We start from the raw sequence: 25,656 nt of genomic DNA on the forward strand, positions 1-25,656 counted from the left end.
CCGCAGCGGTGCTCGCTGGAGGTGAACGTGCGTGGTCGAACCTGTCGGGGTTTGGGCATCCTTCGGCCGAAAAAAAAGACGCATCCCCATTGCCCTCTGAAAGATGCGCGGTTTTTTTTTTTTTAATTGACGTACACCTTTACTCCAGAGTTCCTTTTTGCCTTTCGCCTGCTTTACTTTGACTAGCCTCTGAAAAGTGCATTGGGTGGAAGAGCGTCCGTATGCGGTGTAACAGCTTTTAGTTAGCCTGATAGTCTGTGTGATCAGTGTCTCTCTTTGAAACTGACTGCCTTGAGTTCTTTTTTAGCATCTTCTCAAACCTTGCTGTGAAAGCTGACCCTCTGGGTCCTTATTCACAAGGGATTCAATCCAGAACAGGTCATAACTAAGTGAAGGAGATGGGAGAAATTAAAGGATTAAGCTTTTAAGTGTTGTATCAACGTTCATGACTATGGATTAGTAAATGTCTTTTAAATTCTAAGTCGGTATACAGAAACAATGACTTTATGATCTATTGGACAACTTTATGACGTAAACATGGATTTTCTCTTGCTGTTGCTAATTACTGTTTAAACAGAGTAGTAGGGGACTACAGATTTTTCAAATGTTCATCATTTTCTTTTTTGGTGTTGCAGTAGACTTTCAGCAACTGGAATCCGTAATTGTTAGCCCCCTTAACTAGTGAATAAATCTGTAGCCTAAATTAAGTGTCCAACTGATGTACAGTCAGCAGTTCAAAAACACCTCTTTGTTACATTGTAATGTAAATTAAGATTGGACAATAATGTTTGTGGTGTGGATTTTACAGTGCAAATACGATATTGAATGAATGTTAGTATAATATGTTTTAAGCATGTTTATTTTGATTCCACTTCAGACAGATTTCTAACAAAACCACTTGAAACATGGGTTCTTGACTTGGTAGCCAATGTTTTTCTACTGCTTTTGCTACTCTTGATTAAAATTTTAGGGATCTATAAATTTTCTGTACAACTGAGAAGAAATCTTTTGAAAAGGCTTTAATAGCAGAGGGGTTTGTACTTTTTATAAATAGGAAAGGCTTGATTATGTTTTGTATTTTTCATAATCAATTGCAGTAGTAGAATTTCATCATCCTGATCAGGTGGTAGTTACAAGCTCTAATCTTCTCAAAGATTAAAAGATTAGAGAGTTTTATTCAACAAAACCAAGAACTGTTCTACCAGAAGTTCTTACTGCAGTGGAATCTAGGTAAAAATGACTTTTATAAAGCAAGTACTTTAAAGGCAAATGTTGAAATTATTTTGAGACAAATGTGCCACATTTTGCAATCATTTAGATAAATTTATGTGATATGGCAGTGAAATTATTGCTGATTGATGCAGATGTAGCTAACAACTCAGTTGTTTGCTCCAATTTTGCTCCATACCTGTTGGAAAACATCTCTTAAGCAGTCAGATTCCTGTTAGTTTTTTAACATCTTTCACTGCCCATAAAGGGACTCTTGTCAATTAAGTCAATCACAATAATTAAAATTAATATCTACATGATAATTCTAAGTCTCCTTGAGAGTTTTCTTCAGCGTTAGAAAATAATGAAAATCTTAGTTGCTGTGTAATCAGTCTAAATATATGAAGAAGAATCAGAAATAGCTCCATAAAATACCTAGTACTTTATATGTCTAAGCAGATAATGGATTTAATGATTTCTATTAAAATGCTGTCAAACATGGCCAGCAGGAAAGAGTAGAACTATGTTTTTGTCAAATTCAGATACAGCAGGTTGGTAACTGACTTTCTGGTCTTACTGACTTAAAAACACATCCAAACACCTTCCAGCATGAAGTAAGCTGTCAAGAAAAAGTACTGGTGATTGAACTTGCACTAAACAGAGCTTTTTTAGGAAAACTAGGATCTCTGAAACACTTCTTAATGGATCTCTGGTGTATAATTTGAAGTGCTGGAGCACGGTGAAGTATAATGTCAATAAAATGAAGTTAAAGCTTTAGGTTAAGTAGTAACAACTTCTAGAAGACCATTCACAGAGACTGCCAACTTGGTGCTGGACATCATGTAATTTATAACTTTGTCCATATTTTTTTTTTCTTTTAAACAATCTCATTTCAATAACTTACCTGTTGTAAAAGAAACATCGCTGAAATGTGGTTCCAAGTTCTTGAGCACTCTTTAGGAATGGTACTGTGGACATGACCAGTGGCTGGCATCAGGCCAGCATCTTGTATCAAAGCTGGCTTTGATTCAGAGGTCTGAGTTACGAGATGTGGTCATCCCCCTTTCTGTAAGAATAAGATTTTTAATGTGTATCTGAATTAATATCTCAGTTAATAATTATTTTTCTTGGGTATAAATTATTATATGTTTTGAATGGCAGTACAAAATTAGTCTTGTAACATAATCTCTGTTTTCTTGAAGCAAATGTTGGAAACATGGATGACTGGATGTTACACATGGGGTTACTTGGGAGAGAGATTGTTACCCTGGAGACCAGCTGCTAAGAGTTCCCCCTAATAGTTTTCACCCTGGAGTCCCTCCAGAAGCTCTGCTTCATTCATGGTTTTAGTCTTTTATTATCAATAATTTTCATTAATAATGAACCAGGAGCATCAGTGCAAGATGCTGTGCAAACACCCAACAACAATGTAGTGCTGTCTTCAAGATGTTCATTGCACTAAGATAAGTGACAAAAGCTTGTCCAAAGGTAGGGGAGATAACACAAAATATTGGAACAGTGCAAGAGAGGCAGGGATTTGCCTTGGCTAATTACAGTCCTCCCCTGAGGCTGTTGCAGGCTACAGTGCAAAGCAGAGTTTTTAGGAGAGGGACTTTAAAAGCATAATTGGAGTTTTGCTGATGTTTCTGGGATGTCATAAATGTGAGGTGGAGCATGTGGTGAAAATGGTCACTAAACTGACAGACAGCCTCTTGTAATGAAATTTGAGATTCATGTCCCTTCACAAAGCTCTCAGCTGAGCTGCAGTCAGTCTGTGCTCCCTTGAGAGCATCCCTGGTATACAGGTGGGATGGTAACTCCTCATTTATTGATTTTCTGATGTTGAGGTAGTGGAGCACACCTAGTTTTGATGTAAAGAAGTACTTCCAGTATTTACTGTAAGGACTTATTGTCAGACATGTTCTGTTGGAACAACTGAGCTTTCAGGTAGAGTTCAGTAGGGTTTCTTCTGTGAGTGGACTTCATGTACTGTTGCAACTCTTTCAAATCTGGGTGGAGTTTTTTGTTGTTTTGTGCTCTTTTTGTTTGGTTTTGTTTCTTTCTTTTTGGTTTTTTAGCTAATAAATGTGCAGATTAACTAGAGCCACTTCCTTTTCCTAGCACTTGGTATCTTGTTCAGCAGAACATCTTCAGTATCCAAGTAAGGCAAACAAAAACTGTGTGTAAAACCAGTTCTGGGAAGGCTGCTCTATTTTGAGTAACTGAAGCTCTGCTAGTTTATGACAAGCTAGCCCAAGTGATCTTATTTATCTATGTCTTAATATATCCCAGGTTTTCTGTATGTTTTCTATTGTTTTTATCTCTATGATACAAATGGTTCATAGTGTCTTTTCCTTTAGTATGTACTAGACCAGCTTAATTGAGCTCAACTCCTTGTTTTCAATGGCCAAAAATATATTTTGTTCCAGAGCCTCTGACAGAGCAGAAAAATTATCTGTTTAATTATAGATATTTAAAACCAGAGTTGCAGCTCTAACTGTAACACTTTCCAATTCAGTTTCTGCAAATATGATGTTATCCATTAAAAGGTTTTTATAAAGTTTTGACCTTTCCTTTGCCATTTTAATCAGTATTTGTAAGTATGCAACCCTTCTGTAACTTGACTTTTACAGCTGTATTTTTATGTAGCCATAAACTTTATTGGGAAAAAAACTAGTATCTACAGTAAAGTTACTTTTATAAGGAAGGAGTCTTCAGAAATCAAGAAATAATATAAATCTCAGGATTTGTTTACCGGACAAGGCGGCCTCTAATCTGTAAGAATGCATGGCTGTGCATGCACTTGTTTGTGAAGATTCAGTACTGCATTGAGAATGGTCCTTCTGCAAAGGTCCAGTTTGAATAACAATAGGTCTATGGTAAAATAATAAGAATTCTACTCTGGTTCTGTAGCAAAATAAGGAGAATTAATAAGAAAAGAAACTGATTGTTGATGAAAGGGCTGATTTTCTAGCTCTTGCTAAGACATTGCGTTTTAGGGGAAATTTTCATTTAAAGCTGAATATACTTTTCCATTTGAACAAATAATTGCTTATTTGCTGAATATTTCCTATATGCTGAAGACAATTGAGCAAGTGGGATTTTATTTGGCACTCAGATGTCGTGTCAGGTTACAGCAGCTATGAAATGAAGTAATGCATGTGATTGCATTCTGAAGAGCTTTTGTGATATCATTATCCTTTTAAGGCTGTGGCTTCTTTTTGTATAGGTGTGAGAGGCACTGTGTGACCTGAAGAAGCATTGTTTTCCCATTTTATTTCCTCTTGTGGACAATCATTGGCATCAGCCACTGTGTTCCCTTGACTTAAGAACTGCTGTTGTTATGCTGGTGTCCCTAAAGGAGGTAGAGCTCTCATGCTGGGGCTTCTCCCCTCTTTGTCCATCTTTGCTGTAGAGAATCTCTTTATGAGTAGGGTTTGGTAATGCCTGCATCTCAGCTTAAGTGTTATAATGATGACTAAGAAATAAAAATAAGAATTTTTTAAAGCTTTCATTGATAGATTATTTTCAAGCTCTCTAAAATTCAAGTCTCAAAATAAGGACTATTATTGTGGAAAAAAATAGAATAAAACCTCCTCAGCTGTTAGTTGTGAGAGGGATTGCTCTAGCAAGGTCAGTCTGTGTTTCCAAAGGGATTAGAAGGAGGCTGAATTGCTTGTTAGAGGGTACCTGCAAAATGCAGTCTTGATAGTGACTGCAGTGTTGGCTATTATTGGAGGAGGATCAGTGGGGAAAGAGATCAGGCCCTGACATTAGGAACTTAATTTCTTTAGGTGGTTGGGGCTTTGTTTTGGTTTTTTTGTTCTTTTTTTCCTAGATGCCCATATAACTCAGAGAGGCTCTCACTCTCCTGGAAAAGCTATAAACCCTGACTGAGCTTTAAATGCTTATTTCCATTTACGTGTGTGAACAGAAAGAGCATTTAAAGTGGAATCATGCAGTTCTTGTTACCTGTACCCTGCAAAAAAGGAAATTTAGAGGAGTAGGCAATAAATCTGAAAATACATGGGAAAAGCAAATAATTTGTTCCTGTGCCTTTTGCACAGGCTTCCTGCAGTTCAGCCTGCCTTGACTCTTTCCATATGATTTTCCCTTCCCTGATGGTGTGATTTATATGGAAGTTGTGTTGCTGCAGTTTCCAAGAGTTTAGTTTAACTACTTTAGAAAGTTGTTGACAATAATCTAGTAATTCAAGTTCATATTTTCAGGATGGTTTCCTCTTCCCTCAGGTCTGAAGAAACACAAAGAGGAAACATAAAGACCAAGTCAAAGGAATGGTTCCATTGATCTGCTTCTTCTTTGACTTTCCACATTTTTTAACAGTTCTTGCTGGCCAGAGGTGACTTTGCTGGCCTTCTGATGCTGCTCACACCCAAATGCATACAAAGCTGCAGACATCCCTCTGGTCTGTGCTTCCCTTGTTGTTTCTGCAGAATTTTGATTAGCTTTGGTTGTGTCAACCTCTTGGGGCCACTGAGCCAGCACCATCCAGTTTGCATAGTCTCTACTCACTTGGTTACCTTAACACTGAGAGAATCAACTCTGTGAACCAAATTGGTCTGATTTGCTTCAGCCCACTGAGATGTCAATAGCTACTGTATTCTGAGTTTGCCTCATTCACTCACTGCTCTGCTTTCTCCTCTTTGGCTGGAATCTGCTGTACTTCATACAGCCTCCAGCCCTTGCCTCAACGTGCTCATGAGCTGCTCTGCCTTTCTGTGTCTCCTTTGTGCTTTAATAGCCAGGGAGGCTGCCAGGATCGCTGCTGTTAATCCTGCAGTGCTTTCTCTGATGCCTCACTCCCAGCAGCGTGAGGACGTGTCAGTGCCTGTTACCCAGGAATCTCAGTTGCACAAATCTCTTTGAGAGGTTTGCACCTAATGTTCCTTGCTTTCCCTGTTAGTGGAGGAGCAAACAATTCCATGCTTGGCACAAGCATCTGGCAAGACCCCTGTGTGATGGCACAGGTCAGCTGGGTGTTGTAGCTGGACTCCTTGGCAGCTAGCTAGAAAAGGCAATACATAGAAGTAAGATATGAAACTAACATTTAATTTTCTTCATTTTTGCATATTTGTCATTTTTCTATTCCCATTGAAGAAGAAAGGTTGGAAACAAGGTAGCAACAGCAAAATAAACTGTTTTCTTAGCATATTTTTTTGGCTGGTAGATAAAACCTGCAGCTTTCTAGAGATGAGGATGAAGTGTTTGTACAAAGCTGAAAGCCAACTGCATCAGTTAATTTCTAGCACTGTTTGGAGGGGTTGGTTTTGACCTAAAAATCAGAGGAGAGGAAAATGAAAGTGAAGTTAAGCAGAAATAGACTTATGAATGCTCCTGTGCTTCTTCAAATCTCCACAAATTAAATGTCACCAACTCTTTTTTGCTAGCAGCATCACTTTAAAGCTCTGAATAGTGACAAGTCAGTGCTTTTCTTTTCCCAACTTTTAAAAATTGCTGCATGTCCTTTACCTGCTCACATATTAGAGTGTTTTCAAATCAATTTCTTACATTCCTTATCCATTTGTTTGAATCTTTGGAGTTATTAATTTTTTAATAAGGTCATGCCCTCACAAGTAGTAAGGTATCTTTCTGTGGACATGAAAAAATGCTTAAAAGAATTTTTAAACCCAAAAAGTTTCCTCAGAAAATGATAAAATTGTAAAAGAAGTAATGAAACTATTACTCTTAGTACTTGAAGTCTGTTTAGAATTTGTATGTTGGCAAGTCATGTTTTTAGAAATGCCCGTATAAATGTACTGTAACACATTATTACTGAAACAAAGTTAAATAGATGAAATGACACACTGAGTAATAGCTTGACTTTCCCAAAGAGGAGCAGGACCATTTTAAAGTTGTAATAGTTCTCCTTATATAACTTTTACTGTGAAGTATTGTGCAGATGCCACTTGCTTTGTAAAATGTATATTTTAAAAACTTTCTTTAAAAGCAACTTGGAATTATTACTACTACTGTAGTAGAAACACATCAAAACAATAGGAAGGTGAATCATTGTATTGTACTTGGATGATTAAAGCTATCCACAAAGCAGGGTGTAACTCAACTGGAAGAACATAGCCTGCAGGAACAAAAAGCAAGCTTGGAAAATTAAGAATTTATAGTACTCTTCAGACTTTTCCATAAAAGGAGCCTGTAGGCTTTCAGCTTCAGCCTTGTGAAGTTTTAGACTATTATCCAAGTGTGTGTGAGGGGTTGAAAAGTTGGAACATTATCTGTGTAATCAGTGTATCTCTGTAAATGGCCTCTCCATGAAGTGCAGCACATATGAAGTGGGGATTTGGCTGGAAGGTGAGCTTGGCAGGTCCTGGGTTGCACTGCAGTGTTTAGAGCATTTTGTATAGAAAATGCTGAGCCTTTATTACCAGAAATGATAGAAGTGTGCTGTGTCTTGGTCTCGTGGGATGACTGAGGTGATTTCTAGTCAGCCCTGGGTGCCAGAAGTAAGGTGCTTTGTTCTGGGGTGATTTGGAAATGTGTGTTTTTTGCTCTGCTAGGGAAATAGATGTGACACAAACACATTGCTTGCTATTTAGCAAAAGTTTTCTGTCTGTTTTCATCAGAAACACGTTTTTTAACAGCTGTCTCTTCTTGTAAACTTTGTGATCATTTTTACAAAGGCAGGGTAGTGCATTTTTAATGTAATAAAGTAGCTTTGGCGTAAGCTAAAACAGGGTATGAAATCTCTTTCTACATACGGTGCTTGGCTTTTTGCTGTGACTTGAAAAGGTGTATGATGTAAGAAAAATGTGGAGAAAATATGCTAATATGGTGATGAAAAGAAGAAGCTTTCAAATCACTCCTTTAACAAATGTGTTCTTGTCACCAAAGTACATGTCAGATCTTCAGCCCACTTTTACCACAAATAGTACAGAGAATTTCCTTGAATACCACAGAGGTTTTAAAGTTAAATGAGTTGGTGACCATAAAGAATAGTTAATGGTCTCTTCAGTGTAGTGATTATATGGTTTGCTCTGTGGTACTTTTAACAACCTTAATCTCTGTGAATGTATAATCTTGTTAGGATTAAACCAGAATCTGCCTAGATAATTAGAGTGAGCTCCAGCCTGTGGTTTGACCTGTATCTCTTAGTGGAGCAATTTCCATGTGAATGTGTTGGCCCTGGGACGTGTGGAGTGCTGGGAGCCTTCAGCAGAGTCTCAGGAGCTCCCGTGCCTCAAGTGCTCTGTGGAAAATCACACGGGAGGTTTTGCAGTCTGGGACTGCACCAACCCGGGGCTGGGGCAGAGCATCTTCTCATGTGGCACAGCACGTTTTGGTAAACGTGTTTGCAGACCCTCCACTGTGCAGAGTTGCAGGATAGGTTGAATCCTGAAATGAGCATTCCTGTTGAAGTTGCAGCAACATTTGATATGTTTCGACCTTTCTCTAGGGTTCATTTATTAAATTGATTTCACACTGTTTCCTTATGCAATGCAAAGAACCAAATTGCAGGTTTTGCTTTGATGAGGTTGCTGTGTTGTCTTTCACCCCTGGGCGATTTTCAGGTGTCCTTGCACTGGGCCAGGCTGGGTACTGGTGTTACTGTCCTGGATGTGTGAAGAAGGCTTTGCCTCGAGTCATGCATCGAGTTTTGCTTCTTTGAACTGTTGCACCGAGTGCTTTGTATGCCCTAAGGCTCCTCTCTAAATGAGGGACTTGTACCATCTGCCTTTGGAGATCTTGAAAGCTTGAACCTCTAACCAATGAGGCACAAAACAGTAAAAAGTTAATTATGGCTACTTAAAGACTCACCATTCAATTGCACTTTCTTCTATGGGCAAGCGTGAGACTGTGAAGTTTCCAAAGAATCTGCCTGATTTTTATCTTTCAGGCTAGTGCTATCCAGCCAAGTTCTGCAAGTCTTTCAGAGAGGAGGGGCAAGGTTTAAAATCCAGCTAGTGAGTCTTAATCACAGTCTGTCAGTGGTATAGTAGGATTAATTAATATCTATATGGGCTCCCCAGTGCTGCTATAACTGTTCAGCTCTATTAAAGGATGCTTTATGAATCACAAACCAAAGTATTTACCAAGTATTTTGGATAGAAGTAAAGAAAGGCTATGAAAAGGCAACTTGAAGGGTTTTTTTGGTTGTTCAGTTGAAGTTTTTATTTTTTACTAAGTTACTGTCCACATTTGGAGTGATTGTTTTACAGTTTTCTCTGCAGAGAAGACTGTCAGCCCAGACATCTTTGTGCAGTGATATTGGCTACAGATTTTATTTGGATTATATTGTAACATTGAATTTACCAGAGATAAATTTTCCTCAAGTGGTTCTGTGTTTTCTATATATAATAATAAGTATTCTTTGTGAATAACCAGACAAAATACTTCAAGCATCTGTTTCATCAAGATGTGTTCTTTTAATTTCCATTAAAGAAATTCCATTGAGAAAGTTCCTTCCCTCCCCTTCATTCTGGTGTTATGAACTCACTCAGAGGAGGGCAGAGGGGTACCAGGTTTCAGGCCTAAATTCCTTAGCCAGAGGAATGTGCAGTGAGGCACAGGTACAGACTAGCTCCACGACATGCTTGTTTAGAGGGGCCTTTCTGCAGCCCAGCAGCTCACAGATCTCAGATTTACAGCACTTCCTTATCTGCTTTTGTTTTAAAAAGTGAAAAGCAGGATTAGTCTTTGCAAAGAATGTTGTTCTTTAATTTTTCAGAAGGTGGATACTTTTCTAGATAGGCAGTAGAAGTGCTTTGTATGACCCTTAAAGGCTGTGTATGTGGTTGTGAGAAAGGTGAAGTCGATTGCAAAGCACTTACCCTGCTGTCAGTTGTACTCTGGCCGCTGTGTTCAATTGAGGTCACTGAGAATTTAGTCTGCAGCTTACTTAGTGTGTCACTGGGGGCCTCACCTTCTTTTGGAATTTTATTTAGTGTCTGGCATGAGTAATGCTGATTTTCCTTCTATATCGAATGTCAGTGGCATCTTCAACCTGCCCACTTAGATGTTACCTCACGCTGTATCAAAGCCGCACCAGTGTCAACTTGTATCTCCAAAAAGTTGCACCGAAGTGCTGAACTGCTTCCATTAAATTCATCGTAAAGCTACTATGGGAAAGGAATTCAAATTCTGTTTGGAACCAGATTATCTCTGTAAGATGAAACCACCACAATTCATTCAATTGCTTGACAGAGTTGTGAAATTTACTGTGCTTGCTCAGTTTATAACCACTGCAGCCTCTGCTCTTGATAAGCCTGAAATCTCTTAATTCCTGTGTGATGGTATCAAGAAACTGCAGCAGGATATTGACTTCTATCAGATATTTTATGATTAGGGCAGGAAGCTAGCATTTTGTAGATAAAACATGAGGACTTAAAGAAGATTGTGGATAAAGAATCCTAGATTATATTATCAATATAGCTTGATGAATGGCTTTGTGTAACTTTCTTAAATGCTCCATACCATGTTTGTAGCTATCTGTAAAATAATCATACTGCTCCAGTGGTTTGTATGCCTGTTTATCAAAAATTGCATGTATTTCTTCTTTTTTTGAAGTCATTGTGCTGGGGGGGGCTGCTCCCAGAGGGGAGGGTATGCCTCAAGGCAGGTAACTGTTGGTAACACTCAAACAAATTTAGTGGGGAATTGAATGAGCACTTATTTGTGTTTTCCTCAAGTTCCTAAGGTGATTCAAGTATTTTTCTTTCTTGAGTTTCATAACTAATCTACTAGCTTTTCTAATATGTATTAATAGAGAATTATGATAATAATATAGAAAATATATATTTTGTAAAAACTGATCTGAATGCAGGTTTGAATTTCAGTTTTAATTTGACAAAACTGAAAACTTTACCTAAATCTTGTTCTTTTCTTTGCATGTATTCCACTCAGGTGCCATGAGGCTGGCTAGAAATTAGTATCACTTAAAAAATTAGACTGTGCCAAGCAAATAGCATCTGTGTAAAGAAGCAGAACAAAGTTAGTGTTATTTTGTTCAAATTATAAAGGCATAATGTAAATAAAACCATGAGGTAATATAGTATTTTGCACAGGGATACAGGTGATGCCACATTTTTCCTTGTATTACAGCAGGGTTGGGTTTAAGAGCACCAAGGATTTAGTGTCTTAACTCTACTAGCTTTAGAAAGCTCTCGTTTTAACAGTAACACATGCTATTTTTTAAATATATAAAATAAAACATCAGTTTCTATCCCTAAAGCTTATTTGAGGAAACCAGGAGAAAACAAAATTCTCTTTAAAGTATCAGGGTTTCTTCCTCAGCTTTTAGGTCAGGTGCTTGCCTGTAGGGACCTGTCATGTAACATCTGGATGTTTGACTTAAGCACTGGTGAGGAAATCAGAAGAGGAAATCAGGAGATGGTTTTCCTGAGACTGGATTATCTCAGACCTGTCAGCTCTGTGGTTTGCTGCATCTTTGCAGGAAGTAATTGGCACCTGGACCTGTTTGATTAGGATATCTGACAAGCTGGATGGAGATCTGTTTAGAAAGGTCAGAGTTGGACAGCAGGAAAGAAAAATATAAATCATATTTTCTGGCCTGCAGAATCTGCTATTTTGGTTATATCATATTTGATGCACACTGGGCACCAGTTAAGTGTTCAGAACAAAGTTCAGTTTTTAACAGGCAGTAATTGCTTGAGCCTTTTCTAAATAGTGTTTTTAATTGCTGTGTGTTTGGATGAGCTGGAGTGGGAGGAGAAAAGCTGTTAAATGGAGTGAGAAACTCCAGCAGAGAAGCCTGCCAGGTGTCAGGAATCTTGTTTGCTGTTGGCATTTCCCAGCAGAGGCTGTGCCTGGCCTGGAGTGGGTGCACGTGTATGGAGGGAGGATGGAGGGCAGGGGGATGCCTCTGCTGTGTCCTTTTGGCAGTTCTGTGTGGGATTTGGTGCAAATAGGGAATATTTCTGTAGCTGAGTTAAATACCAATAAGTTGGACAATTTATATCTTAATACAAGATAACATATCTAACTAAATAAATTGGGTAATCTTAATTCATTCTTTATTTCCCATTTGTGCCACTCTGCAAGCCTGTGTGCTTTAAAAGTAATCAAATAAAGTATGTTCTTTCTTTCAGTTACTCTTTCCATGCTGTTTTTATCAAATGTCTTAGCTGAAATTAATTCAGTGAAAAAACTAATTTGAAACCTTTCCCAGGTCATACATTTGGCTGAAACTTGATATTAATTAATTTAGTCTTCTTTGCAAAGTACCTGTGGTATATAAGCTGCCATTGTTAGGACACCTTGGCAAAATCTGAAATGAAATATTTTCTTTTGAGCTCACTGCTCGTAGATAAATGAACACTCATGTAACCTTTTGTTTGGTTTTCTATAGAATTTAATTTACAAACTTTGCTGGAAAATAACCTTTTGCCCTTATTAATGTATTCCGGCCCACAAAGGAGCCTGCGGGGTGTCAGGGTGTACAATGTGCAGCCCCTGCTCTGCAGTGGGAAGTTGCTGTTTGTCTCTCATGGGGGGAGGTTAGGAACTTCATGTTTGGATCACTTCACAGCTGAATTTTTAGCTCAGATATTATTTCTCCCACGGCAAGTGTAGGCCTTGCGCCTGTCACAGCAGGTTTGTCTGTGAGATGAATGTTGTGGGAGTATAGATAGCTGTGAATTGTTTTTCTTGTGGTTAGAGGAAGGAAATCTAGCACTTATCAGAAGTCCAGAGCATGCAATCTTATTCAGATTTTACTTTTCAAAAATACCCTTTAGATAGTACTTGTATCAGCTTTGTTAAAAATCTGAGATTTGAGTATCTCCATGGAATACTTTTTTCTCTGGAACTCCCAACTTTGTGGAGCTGTGAACTTTCTTGCATGTTTATCTTGGTTTGTAATGCTCCCACCTGTGAACTCAGGTCACCACATCTGACCCTAGTGTGCTCTCATACATGAAAAATCAGAGTTGAAATACAATCCTACTTTAAAAGATTTGCAACCTGCCAGATATGTGTGAAACCTAAAGAAATCCTGGGAAAATATTGCTCAGCAAGGGGCAGTCTCATCACACCAACTGTAGAATTGTGCTGCTGCTGTTTAAGAAACTGTGTACACACAGCTTCCTCTGCTATTCTAGTTAAGGATGGCAGCTTCTCTGTCTCTAAAAACCTGGAGAATACCTGAGCTCCATGTTGTTCAGGGTATCGAAGTGGAGTTTCAAGACTGATTTTAATTTAAAATCACTGCAGTAGGAAGGTGTTGGTAATCATCTGGCTGTGAAAAGTCTTGGAAACAATTGTTGTTGCTCCCAAAACTGTTCTCTCTCAGTCTTGTGGCAGGATAGTGATCTCAGAGCACAGCTGTGCTTTATGCTACTGCTGTGTAAATAGGGACCATAAAAAAGGAACCTTTCTGCAACAGGATTTTATTGTTAAGCTGATTGTTGATGTGATAGCTCAGATCATAAATCTTTTGAGTCAATGATCCAAAAGAATCATTCTCTTCTTTTCCTTGCAACAACAGAAACATCAGTCTTCTTGAAAACATCAAATTATTTCATTTACTGAGGGAAAATCTGCCCCAGCCAGAAAAGACATCTCATTTTTCACTCTGAGAACATTGCACACTCCTCTTATAAATACAGAAATTAATCAGGGTTGTAATCTTTGGGTCAGACTAACATTAGAGTGTCCAAAGTTATTATACTTGATTCAAGTAAAAATCTGTGTGGGTGTATGTTTATATACAGCTATTGCTTAGTTTTGACCTCCTGGGAATCTCAAAGAACAGTAATGGCAGGTGGAAAGAATTTTTGGGGTGAATTTGACATCATATCCAGATTATTCAGTACCTCTCACTGACACTTTTGATCTCTAGAGGAAGCTTAAAGGAGAAGAGGATATTTAGCCAGTCTAGTTTTGGAGCTAATTTATCCATTTAACTGAGGCATGACTTGGAGCATAACCATTAATAACCTGAGTCCTTTTATGACCAAAGGAGGATGGGAAGAGAGGGAATTCTGTGAGCACCAAGGTCAGATGACTGACTGACCTGAGGAATGTCAGTGCTCACCTCTGACACAAAGATTGTTTTTCATAGTGTGCACACTTGTAAACTGGCATGTGGGTGTACATGAGAGATCTGCAGGAGGATGGGACACAGCACAGCTGGGCACCTATTCTTTCCTTGCAATGATACTCCCAGAACCTCTAAAGGATTTCATCCATCTAAACTATTTCTGTAGGTCCCAGTGCAGGGTGGGCAGCCTGTCCATATTCCATCACTCTGGAAAATGGGGCTTCAGGGTAGTTATATTGGTAACAAAACCTAATATAGCCATTATCAGACAACAGATAAAATAGAAGAAACAAGTGTTTTGCCATTGTGGAGTGCAGTGTATTCCTGCAGTATTAGCAAACCAAAAGGTTTGTTTTGCAGCATACCAATAAACATTGCACAGCACCTTTGGGGTGCTAGAAGAATATATGATTTTCTCTGAAACAGTGAGGAATTTTTTAGGAAGGCTGAATAAACTTATTTGTCTTGGAATATGACCAGGATTCAGTGTCTAATAACTCCAATATCTCTAACTTCCTAATGGTCGCCAGATGCTAGGACCTCTGGCTTTTATCTCATCTGAAAGAAAGTCTAAGTCATCAGAGCCCCTGATAGCTCAGGATGGTCTGAGATAGAAATGCTTCCTGCTAATTCCCAGCCCTGTCTGTTCTATCACTTCTGCTTCTGGTGAAGTTTCTTATGACAACACAGTTGTGCTGAGGTTGGGATTTGTGAGCTGGGGTTAGGTGCAAAAGGTTGCAACTTTCCTGTGAGATACACACATTCCTTCATGTCAAGGCAAAGGTTGTGGTCACTATTGTCATAACAAATCAAAATATATCTAAACACATTTCTCTAAGATATTTTAACAGTATTGGATCTCTCCCTCAAGAGTAACTTAATAGTCAGTCTTTAAAATAAGGATTTGTTATCGGTCATGGATTCAGGAGTAGTTTTTGGACCAGAATTAATTAGAAAACAGCTTGCTGCTTATAATTTCACGGAGGGATTTCATAACTAGTGAGCCCTTTTTTTGCCCTTTTCCCCCTCTCTTTTTCTTTTCTAACCATTAAGAAAGCAATCAAATATCATATAATGTGCAAGAAATTAAGTATTTAATGACGGCTTCCTTCTGGGATGTTTTGCAAATCTCTGTATTTGTGGACCTTGTAAGGAAAATATAGAAACAAAAATGTTCCTTCTTCAGTCCAAGTGAAGGTGTCATGCTCCTGTGTCACAATACTCAACAACTGTTTGTGAAATTCTTCTCTTAGCTTGTAGTCAGTGAAGGATATCAAGGCTTTAATTATTACTAAATGCAGGAATTTCCCTCACCGCTTAGGTTCAGTAGTGATTGTATTACATTACATGATAACAAGAGGATAAACCAATGCTGTTTGTGAATGGGAAAATATATAGTATTTCTTTAATACAGTAATTTGACAGAAGGAGAATCATACAGCGTTGGTTTTGCTTTCTGTATTTCTTTAACTATCTAGATACCTGTAAAATACATAACCAGGCATGTTTCAGACACATGAAATAATTTTATTGTATTATATTTGTTAATGTTGTGCTGGCTATGAGCAACTACTGTTGTTTATAAAGAAAACAGATCTTTTCTTCTGAACTTTTTCTGGTATGTTGTGTGGCCAGAAATTTAAGCCCTGCTGCCCCTGAAATTTTGGACACAAGCTAGTGTCCAAAATGAGAGTGAAGAGCAATTGTAGTTCCCTCACTGAGCCTCCAAACAGCTGGTTCTTGTTTTAAGCCACCACAATTACTTATAAATACAGAAACTTAGCACATATCTTCCAGGTGAATAAGAAGGAACTTTCTTTTTGGCTACTATTTTGAAAGGCCAGCTTAAATTCCATATGCTGTGCTGTGCATCTTTGTTAATGGAGCTTGGAGGGTTGCCAAGGGCAGTTTGTTGTCTCTCTCCTTTTTAGTGGTGAGTGAGACTAGAAAAAAGCTGCTGATACTGTGGGACAGTAATAAGCCTGTAAAGGGTCATCCTACCACCTGCTGCAAGGCAGGATATTGAACTCCAGCTCCTGCACAACGTGAGTGCAGTGAATGCTTCATGGAAACACACACCAGAAGTGGAAAGAGGGAGCTTTCAGTCCTGTGCTCCTCTTTTGACAAACCCTAGGAAATGTTTTCTGATCCTGCATCTCTGAACTTCTGGCCAGCTTTTGTTCCTTCTTTAAAGAATTATCAAAGTTCAGCAATAGTTGCAAACTAGAGCAGCAAGGTTTGTAGCTGTCCTACTTAGAGGGGAAAATGGGAAGCAGCAGAGAGTCATCTCTTAGGGAGATGCATCTACTTATCCTAGAGGGAGAATGATAGAAGATGAACTTGACTGCAGATCTGAAGGTCAAAAGAAAGTCTGTGTCCTGGGGAATGCAGTGAAAACTGCAGCACTTTTGGCAGCTGAGAGTGAGGTGGGTGAATTTGGGAGTTAGGCTAACTAGAGAGATGCAATAGCTGTTTATGGGAATGGAGAAGCTATTTTATTTATTTTTATTACAAGTGCCAGTACAGTATTTCCAGCAAGAACTTCAATCCTGAAAGCCTTGCAAATGAGTTTCATATAACAGCATTTGTAGAAGAGCTGTGAGCAGATTGAATGATCTTTTTTTTTTTTTCTTTCCCATCTCTTTTCCCTCCCTCCAGCTAAATTCCAACCTACATCTGCCCTTCCACTGAACGATTAAAACCTTTTTCCTTCTGTGTGACCTTTGCCCTCCCTTTTAAGCAAGTGCAGGAGCAGGGGTCAGGAGTCTTGTCCATCTCCTCCCAGCAGCAAGAGCTCTTCCTGAACATGGGAAAAATCCAATGAGAAAATCAGGATTCACATTCAGGCCAGTCCTGCATATGTTAAAACCTTGACACTTGGATGTTATCAAAATATTATTGCCAATATTGAGCTCTTTTTAGTCCTGTACAATTTTTCTTTTCTTCTTAAAATTTAGGTAGGTGCTTCTGCTCTTATTTTTGGAATCGAAGTATGAAAAGCAGAGGGTGATTTGAACATTTCCATTTTTAATAGGTCCATTAAGAAGACAGTACTGTTACTATCAAAATACAATTATTCACACAGATCTTATATGTCTAATCTGACATGAAAATGCCTTAGACAATGTAGGCTACCTTTGCTCTCCTAGGAATCTGACAAGATCAAGACCTACATGTTTCTTTTCACAAACTATGGGCAATTTATTTTCCCTTTTAGTATAAATTATTTATTTCCTTTTCATTCTGACCTTTACAGAGGGATGTGAAACCTGGGAACTGCATCTTTTGAAAAATACCTCTGAATACAAAATAATTGAAGCTGATGGTTTACATTCAATTAGATCTTATGAATGCAGATCAACATATATAAGCCATAGGTTGATGGTGAAGGTTGTATAGAATAACTAAAGAAATGTCAGTCAAAATTCTGGTTTAAGCCACATGAGGAATGAGTACATGTTTTTAACATTTTAGATATTAGGTATGTGAAAAATTGAACATTCTTTGTGGTCTGGCTCTTGCTTTTTCTGTATGTACCATCCTAACAGTTTTTCCTGAGCACAGAACAGGGAGGGGTGGTTTGCAGTGCCCAAGCTGTGAGGTGGCTCCCTCCTGGTCTATTTTGGTATTTTGCTGACCTGTACTAATGCCAGACTCATATGTTCGTTGTTATTTAGATCTCTTAAGAGATAAATTTGTCTCTGCTCATAGTTACTAAATTTAAAGGGGCTTATGTATAGCAACTCTGGGGAGTTGCTCAGATAAATAATACTGAGAGATTGTTTGGCCTTGTGTAGATTTAAATGACCCATTACATCATGGTGACATGTTTTGTAATGAGTAGAACTGTGGTCTTGTACAAAAAAAAGTGACCATTCTTATTTGCTCTATGCTGTCAGTACTGTAATATAACAAGATATGCAAGGATACACTAAATAGTTTTCTATATTCTGCTCTGAATATGTGAGTGTCAAACAACTCAAAACAAACACGAGGCTGAATTAGGAAAATGAGCCACATGTGTTCTTGGTTGTGTTGACTTGAGTCCATGCTTGGCATCAGTTGTGAACTTGGATCCAAGACTTCATGCAAATATATATATCTGTGTCAGAGACAGGAATAAGGAGGCCAGCTGAGCTGTGTCACCCTTGCCTTCCCTGGCTCTCTTGACATTTTGGAAAAGTACTTTCTAAGAACAACCTGAGTATTGGGAGGAACATATAATGTTCAGACAAGATTGTGTCCAAGTGTTTGGCAGTAAGAATCTAGAGCTCTCCTAGTGAAATCAAGGTTAATGTGTCTGTGGTGAGTACCTCTAAATACATTGATTTATGACAGGCATTGATACTTGGTGTTGTTATTGACAAATTTTGCTCCCTATATTTTATTTCATGTGTAAAGAATAATGTTCAGAAAGAATGTTCAAAGGACCATGAATTCTTCAAGAGTATCAGGGAAGTGGAATCCTGTCTATATTACCTTGGGGGTTTTTTTGGCCATTTTTTTGGTGTTAAAAAGATCTAAAATCAACACATTTCAACTGCTGGTATGCAATCTTTCAATCATGGTCAAAGATACCTTAGCATTTCCCTATATTCTTGTGCTTCTGCCTTCAATGACATGATTTCTTCTGCTGCATTCAAGGTGGGTAGAAGTCACAGAACATCCAGTTGTTCCCATAGTCCATTGAGCTGAGTGGGGAGATGTTATGATTTAAGAGGCCTGGAGTCTTCAGGTAAACAGTCTTCACTGTTTAAAATGTCAGAGTTTGTAAAACTCTCCTGGTGCTGTCTTCTTTAAACATGCTGTTTAAATTCCAAACTGAAAAAACAAAGAGCAATTATAACAGATATCCCTGACAGAATTCTGTTTACTTTGCTCTAACAATGACACCATATATTTGTTTAGAGACATAAAATATATATGTACAAATAAAGGCAGAATTGGCCTAATCAAACTGTGGGTGGGAGGAAAGTGAATAACCTTGTTCTGTGAATGAATGTAAATTTCTGTAGTGTGGTCTCTTTAGATATGTTCTCAGATGTGTTCTCGTCATTGTTTACATCTCATCTGTTCCTGTTTTCTAAAAGCACTAGTTTGCTTCACATTGCTGACATAAAACAAGTCTTTGAAGATGGTCTACTGTAAGAGAAACAACCTTGTGTCATAATGCATGTGCCAAGCTGAAATTAAAAAAATCAGAGTTTTGGTTGTGGGAGCAGTGTTAGTAATTTTGCTAATGTCCCTCTGTATTTCACTCTGCAGCTGTCAATGGGAATAGTGATAAAGGTGATGAAAAGCTGTTGGCTAACACTGATGAAGTATATAGTATTTCCAGTATACTTTAAGCTCTGAGTATTAGCAGATGCTGTGTATGAAAAAACATTTTGCCAGGAAACGAAATTTTAAACATTTAACTGTGCTTGACACTGATGTTGTCCTTAATGATGTTGTCCTTATGCTGCATTTGCATGTTGATTTCACACTGACAGCTCTGATTTCTGCAAGATCATTTCTGTAGCTATTCTGAAATTAACCATTAGAAACAGCATTTGCAGAGGAGAGGAAAAAAATCCAGCTAAGATATTTGTGCAGTAGGTAGAGCTTTTAATGCAGTTTAAGGATCTGGACAGTGCTAAAACTTATCTTCTACAAGATAAAACAGTAGAGCATAATTGCAAAACTGTGGAGAAATGTAGTTCTGGTGATGCTTCAGCAAATCATATGCTAGCCTTCAGATGACAGAGCACTGAAGTGTCAGGCTAAGTCATAAAGAAAGACACTGAGTTGGCTGTCACATGTTCTGTGTACAGACAGGAGTGAGATTTGCATCTTCCAGACCTTAGGAACATTTGGTCACTGTGACTTCTCAGATATAACCAAGAGTAGCCATGCAACATCAGCTGGCTCCCTTGGTACTTGTGGGGACACTTTTAGGTTATAGGAACCTGTGTATGCCCAGTTTGTGTAAATGTCCTATATCCAGCAAGCTTAAGTCTTACAGACTGCAACCAGAATCTAAAAGACCCCAGATCCACAAGCAGGTTAAGATTCAGTAGAGTGCTAAAACGTTGGCTTTGCAAATGTAGTTGCGAAATGAAGGAACATTACTATTGTGATTTAGTTTATAAAAGGATATAATGTGACCTTCAAACATCTGCTTATAAAGAGAGGGTGTTAAGCAGGACTATAGGCCAGATCACTTTGTTCTTAAAATGACATTTTTGGAACTTTCATTACAAGGACTGGCTGTTCCTTGCTTTGTGAGAGGCCCCTACAAAAGTGTACTGACATGTGAAATTCCTCTCTCATAGTGCTGCCTCTCTGGGCTGCTGTCCTTCTGCCATATGGTCAGTCAGAAGGATTATTTGCTTAAATGTTTGACAATAACAGGAAAGCTATTCAAATGGTGAAAGTTTACTAGTGCTGTACAAATGTGTTTAGTCTTGGCTTAGCTTCCAACAGCTGAGGCAAGGAAGTTTATCAATCTCAATATAATTATTTACTGCCTTATAATGACGACTCTGATGGCCTAGTAGCTAATGCATTGCTGGGAAATATGCTCCTCTATCATATGTAGTCTTTATATTAAAATTCTGTGCAGGAAAGAGCAGCATAAGCAGTCCTGTTGTTCCAGTCTTTTAACAGCACCAATAGTCCCTCCAGAGCACAGTTAATTTTGTGGGACCATAGACTGGAGTGCATGGATGCAGTGATTGCTGCCCTGCAGCTCCTTCCTTAGCATGTTTGCCCAGACATCTCATGTGTCAGGTACACCCCCTGCTCCTTCCCTGCATGGCTTTTGCTATGGATTGAAATGAAATGGGAAGTCTCTCACAGTATGGGAAGAAAGTAACACTGAACAGGGTCTAAACCTCCCCATACTGAGAACTGAGTAGTTGTGGCTCTTTGCTGTGCTTTGGCAGGAGATGGCTGTGAGGAAATTCCAAGTGTTGGAGCAGCAGTGTAACAAGTGCAAGAGATGGCAAATTATTTTAATTTCTTGATCATAAATAAGAGGTAAAAAGGAAGCATGGAGCTGAGTATGTAAACTACTTCTTTCCAATAATAGACTGTGTTTGTGGAGTTCTGTGTTTAAAATCCACAGATCCTCTCTTGGTCCTGGTAAACATGAAGGTACCCTCAAAATAACATTTCAGTCTTGTTCGTGGCTGGTTCTTACACATAAATTGAAAATGTGGGCTCTGTGGAAAATGTTTTGGTAGTTTTATATCTATAGTTTTGTGTGTATATATATATATATAGACTACAATTTCTGGTGCATGTACGAGGTGCTTTCTCTAAATATCAACTTAGGGTTGGGCACACAGTACAAAATACTGCCTTGAGACACAGCCAGTACTCAGTCACCAGATAAAATGGCATTTGAATTTGCTTGAGAAGGACATTTTGGTAACAAGCTCAATCTCGCCTCTGTTGGAGTCTGTCAGAAGTTTCCATTGACCCCTCTGAATGCAGGATTCACAAGTGCTTGCAAATCTTTAGTGAGGTCAGATTCTTTGCCCTTCATGCCAGTGCACCCAGCAAAGAAAAAGACTAATCCCACGAGGATCTGAGCCCATCAAAGTGAGAGAAGTAAATACAATTGAATACTTAAATTCAAACCTTGTATCCCCTATCTTCTATGAAGTGCAGCCTTACATTGCACTTAATCCTATCTAAGTGTGGGCTACCCTGTGTCCTGATTGTGGTTTCCTGCCTCCCTTTTGCTGGATCAGTTGGTTAGATGGTCAGGCAGATCAGTTTATTGTTCTGACAGAAAAGCACCCTCTGCTGTTCTTCTGACCCTTCACAGACTCACAGTTTGCTGCCTCTGAAGAGGTGGGAATGGGGAGCAACAAGACAGGGAGAGGAATCTGTGAGTGGAAATGAGACTTGGGGCAGCAGTCCAGAGGAATTAATGTGAAACAAGGATGATTGTATGAGTAAACCTTGCCAAATCAAACTCTGACTGGCCTGTTCAGGTACCAGAAATGTACTCAAACTTTTACTGACTGGGCAGAGTGAAGGAACTAAGCTAGAACAGTGTCAGTGAAAACACTGTGAATGTTGTCACAGCAGATGTGTTTTGTCCCTGTGTGTTTAGGGGTAATGTAGCACCCATTCCTACTTGCATCAGGCTGAGACTAGCCTAAGTGTATGTGCCACCTTCTTGAAGAAGTTTCATAGCTGTTTATCTTCTAAAAACTGTTACATCCTTCCAATACATCCTTTCACTGACCTTTGTTACTTAAATTTCAGCTAGAGGAAGGAAGAATTACAGCAGTTGTTGAGTAAGTTGCAGAAACTTTTAACTTCAAAGTGCTGCACAAATGAAGGGGGCCTCTCAAACAAACATGCTTTTTCTGTTTAGTGCTATTGCAACCAGATTGTGTTCTCTGTGTGTGTGTGTCATAGGTGATAATGTGGCAAAAATACCCAGGAGTTGTCTGGTGGAGATTGTTGCTAGCAGGAGGCTTTCAGGACTGCAGGACTGTACAGCTCTTTCTCACTGTTGCTTTATATCCACCTCTGGAGAATAATGCAGTGACTACCTTGTGCTGTAGATGTTCTCAGAGCTCAGGCCTGGAGAATTGAATTTTTTCTTGTGTGAGGCTTTTAACCAGAAGGGAATTGTGGAAGTCTATTTTAATAATTTTCTTACTCAGTTATTTGTTACAAAAATTTCTCTGTTTCATTGGGTTGTGAGCTCAGATGTCAGTCTTATTGAGCAAGACTATCTACTTTTTTTACTTATTCAGGTCTCTAACATTGGATAGAGGCCAATAGTCCTGATACTTACCTGGAATTATCCTGTGCATGTATTAGTATTCTGTCCTGCTGATATAGTCTCACTGCTGTACTGAATGGCTCTGCTCTGTACCCTGTTTCTGCACGTGTTAATAATGCTATATACAAAGTGCTGTAATGATGCCTGCAGTACAAAGCATTCTCTCAGAAAACACTGATTTTCTTCACCAAAATGGCATTTGTTTGGTTTGTAGGCCTATAACAATAACACTATTTAAATTTTCTTCACTAGATTTTAGATTTTCTTTTTTTTCCTGCTGTTCTATGGAAAGAACAATCACAGTAAGAGTGAAAACAAGGCTTTCAAGACATAGCTTTTTGAAAATTGATTTGAAATGGTTTTGACATCTTCAAGAATTTGAACCAGAATTTGTGGCTAGTTGTTTTGGTGATTTCAATTATTACCACTATAGTAAATAATATTTTCTAGAGCTTTTGTAGGTTTCCTGGATGTTTGTGTCCTGCAAGCCCAGGAAGGTGATGTCTCTGCCTCTGCATTTCCTGTCTCCCAAGCCTTCTATAGCTGAAGTAAAAAAGCAGCTAGGGAAGAAAGGAGGCTGGGGAGTCTAACTAAAGTGTGTTTATTGGCAGAACACACCTGGTCTGCTCAGTGTTAGGTTTGTGATTATAACCCACAAGGCAATGGCCAGGTCCATCTATGGGTACATGGCTGTTGTAACCTTGCAGCTCTGGGAGTCACATCCGTTCAGACTTGATGAGTAAAATCATCTTGTAAAAAGCAAATTATTTAATCTGAAGTTACCTAAATAACTCAGTCTTACTGGACAGTTCAAAGTATAAATTCTTTCCACTCCTGCATTTTCAGAAATTTTGAGGAACACGAAACACTAAATTTTAAGTTATCCCTCGTCCAGATCTAAACTGTGTTGCTGCCTAGTTTAACTCTTCAAGGGGCCATGCAATGGGAGTCTTGAAATATTCTCCTAAATTGCAATGCATGCAAATATTACTAAGCCTGTTCTGATGCTAGGGCAGAGGTGGCTTTGGGAAATTCAGTGCAGGTCTGTAAGTGTTCTGTCTGTTTAGATGGATAGCTTTTCTTTTTTCATGCTAAATTTGCTGTTTTTTCCAAAATTCTCTCCAAAGTTTCTTCTTTAGGATATACTATTATCCTCTAGGCCATTTTTTTTTCTGATATTGTGGGATCAGAATTCTTCAGTGTGTTATGTTGCAACTCTGTATCCCTGAACAAAGCAGCAGGGCTGCAAGGATGTCGGCTTTCATTGTGATCTGCTCTGCTGCTTTTTGGGGCAGGGTTGGTCAAGGGGAATTCAACAGAGTTTTGGTAATAGGCTCCAAAATCAAATGAACTTGTGCAAGGCAAATTTACAGCGTGCCTTTTCTCCTTAAGAAAAATCTCAGTGGCAAACAATGTGAAAGGACCCAACATCTCAATAAGACACGGTCCCTCCCCTCTGCTCCCTGTCCTGAAAGGGCCCTTTGTTCCCAGGTTTCAAGGTGGGCTCATTGACTTTCATGTTACCATGGAGCCAGCGTGTCTTTCTGCCTGAATTATATTTGCTGGTAATCTCCACAGCTTTTTCAGCAAATTAACACAGGTGATTTGTGAGTGGACTTGGTTGGACTAAAGGCCAGCGAAGAACCTGTTTGAATAACCAGATGAAGAAATTAAAGGTGTAAAAATAAAGTTCTGGGGTAAGCCTTGGTTGAAAGAGGGAGGGCAGCTAACCAGAAATGCTGTTAACTTCTAGTTTCTATTATGTGTAACACAGGAAGGCTGGTGTTGGATTTGAATGCTGGAAAACTTAAATACAAGTGAATCAAGTAAAGGTCTGTTAAAATTTAGAATTTAAAATTGACAGCAGTGCCTGTGGAGTTACTTAGATGAAGAAGGAAGAGATACTTTCATGGTAATTAATGGTCCACACAGTTAAAAGCTAGATGATTCTGATTTGTTCAATAAAACCTATACATACATTTACTATTTTTTCTCAATACATATAAGCCAGTTGTCAAATAATACAACTGCATTTAACCACTTAGATGGAATAGTTTTTCTCCAAATAATTCTGATTCAGCAAATTTGAGGAATTTGATGAAATGGACCAGTTTTGTTGACCTTCTGTGCAAGAATGATGAACATTTTCATTAAAATAAGCCACTTTGATTCTAGTCCTGTTGTGGAAGTTTCATGCTTAGGTATTCCAAGGAAGAATGGATAATTTCCTAGAAGATACATATGTGATTTTTCATCAGTGCTGTGTTAGACATATTTTCTGTTGGTTCTCAGAGAGTCCTTGATTTGCTGAGTGTGCTGTCCTCTCATTGAATCTCAGAGTGCTCAGCACATGGTAGGGCAGGTCCCTGCCAATAAGAGCAGTTCCTTTTGCCTGGCATTTCCTTGTGAGTGATAGCACTTGGAAATCTCTGAGTCTGTTATTTTAAGAACATCTCTTGTTTCGTGTCACAAACCATGGTATTTTTCAACGGGAGCCAGTGTAAAAGTTAGAATCCAGTTTGCCAATTAAGGAAAAAATGGAGTGGTCTTTTCTTGATACAGTACAATTTGAACTAAATAGCATGCAAGTGAAAGTACAGTAAGCCACGCTGTACAAAAACAC

At 38.6% G+C, this 25,656-nt stretch overlaps 1 protein-coding gene across 1 annotated transcript in view; it reads left to right on the forward strand.

Annotated features, from left to right (window-relative positions):
- The window catches only part of LOC134425697 (collagen alpha-6(IV) chain-like), a 108,541-nt gene that overhangs the window by 552 nt on the left and 82,333 nt on the right, over positions 1 to 25,656 (forward strand). The window lies entirely within an intron of this gene.

The sequence above is a fragment of the Melospiza melodia genome, chromosome 16 (genome assembly GCF_035770615.1).
Source record: "Melospiza melodia melodia isolate bMelMel2 chromosome 16, bMelMel2.pri, whole genome shotgun sequence".
NCBI classification, from domain to species: Eukaryota; Metazoa; Chordata; class Aves; order Passeriformes; family Passerellidae; genus Melospiza; species Melospiza melodia.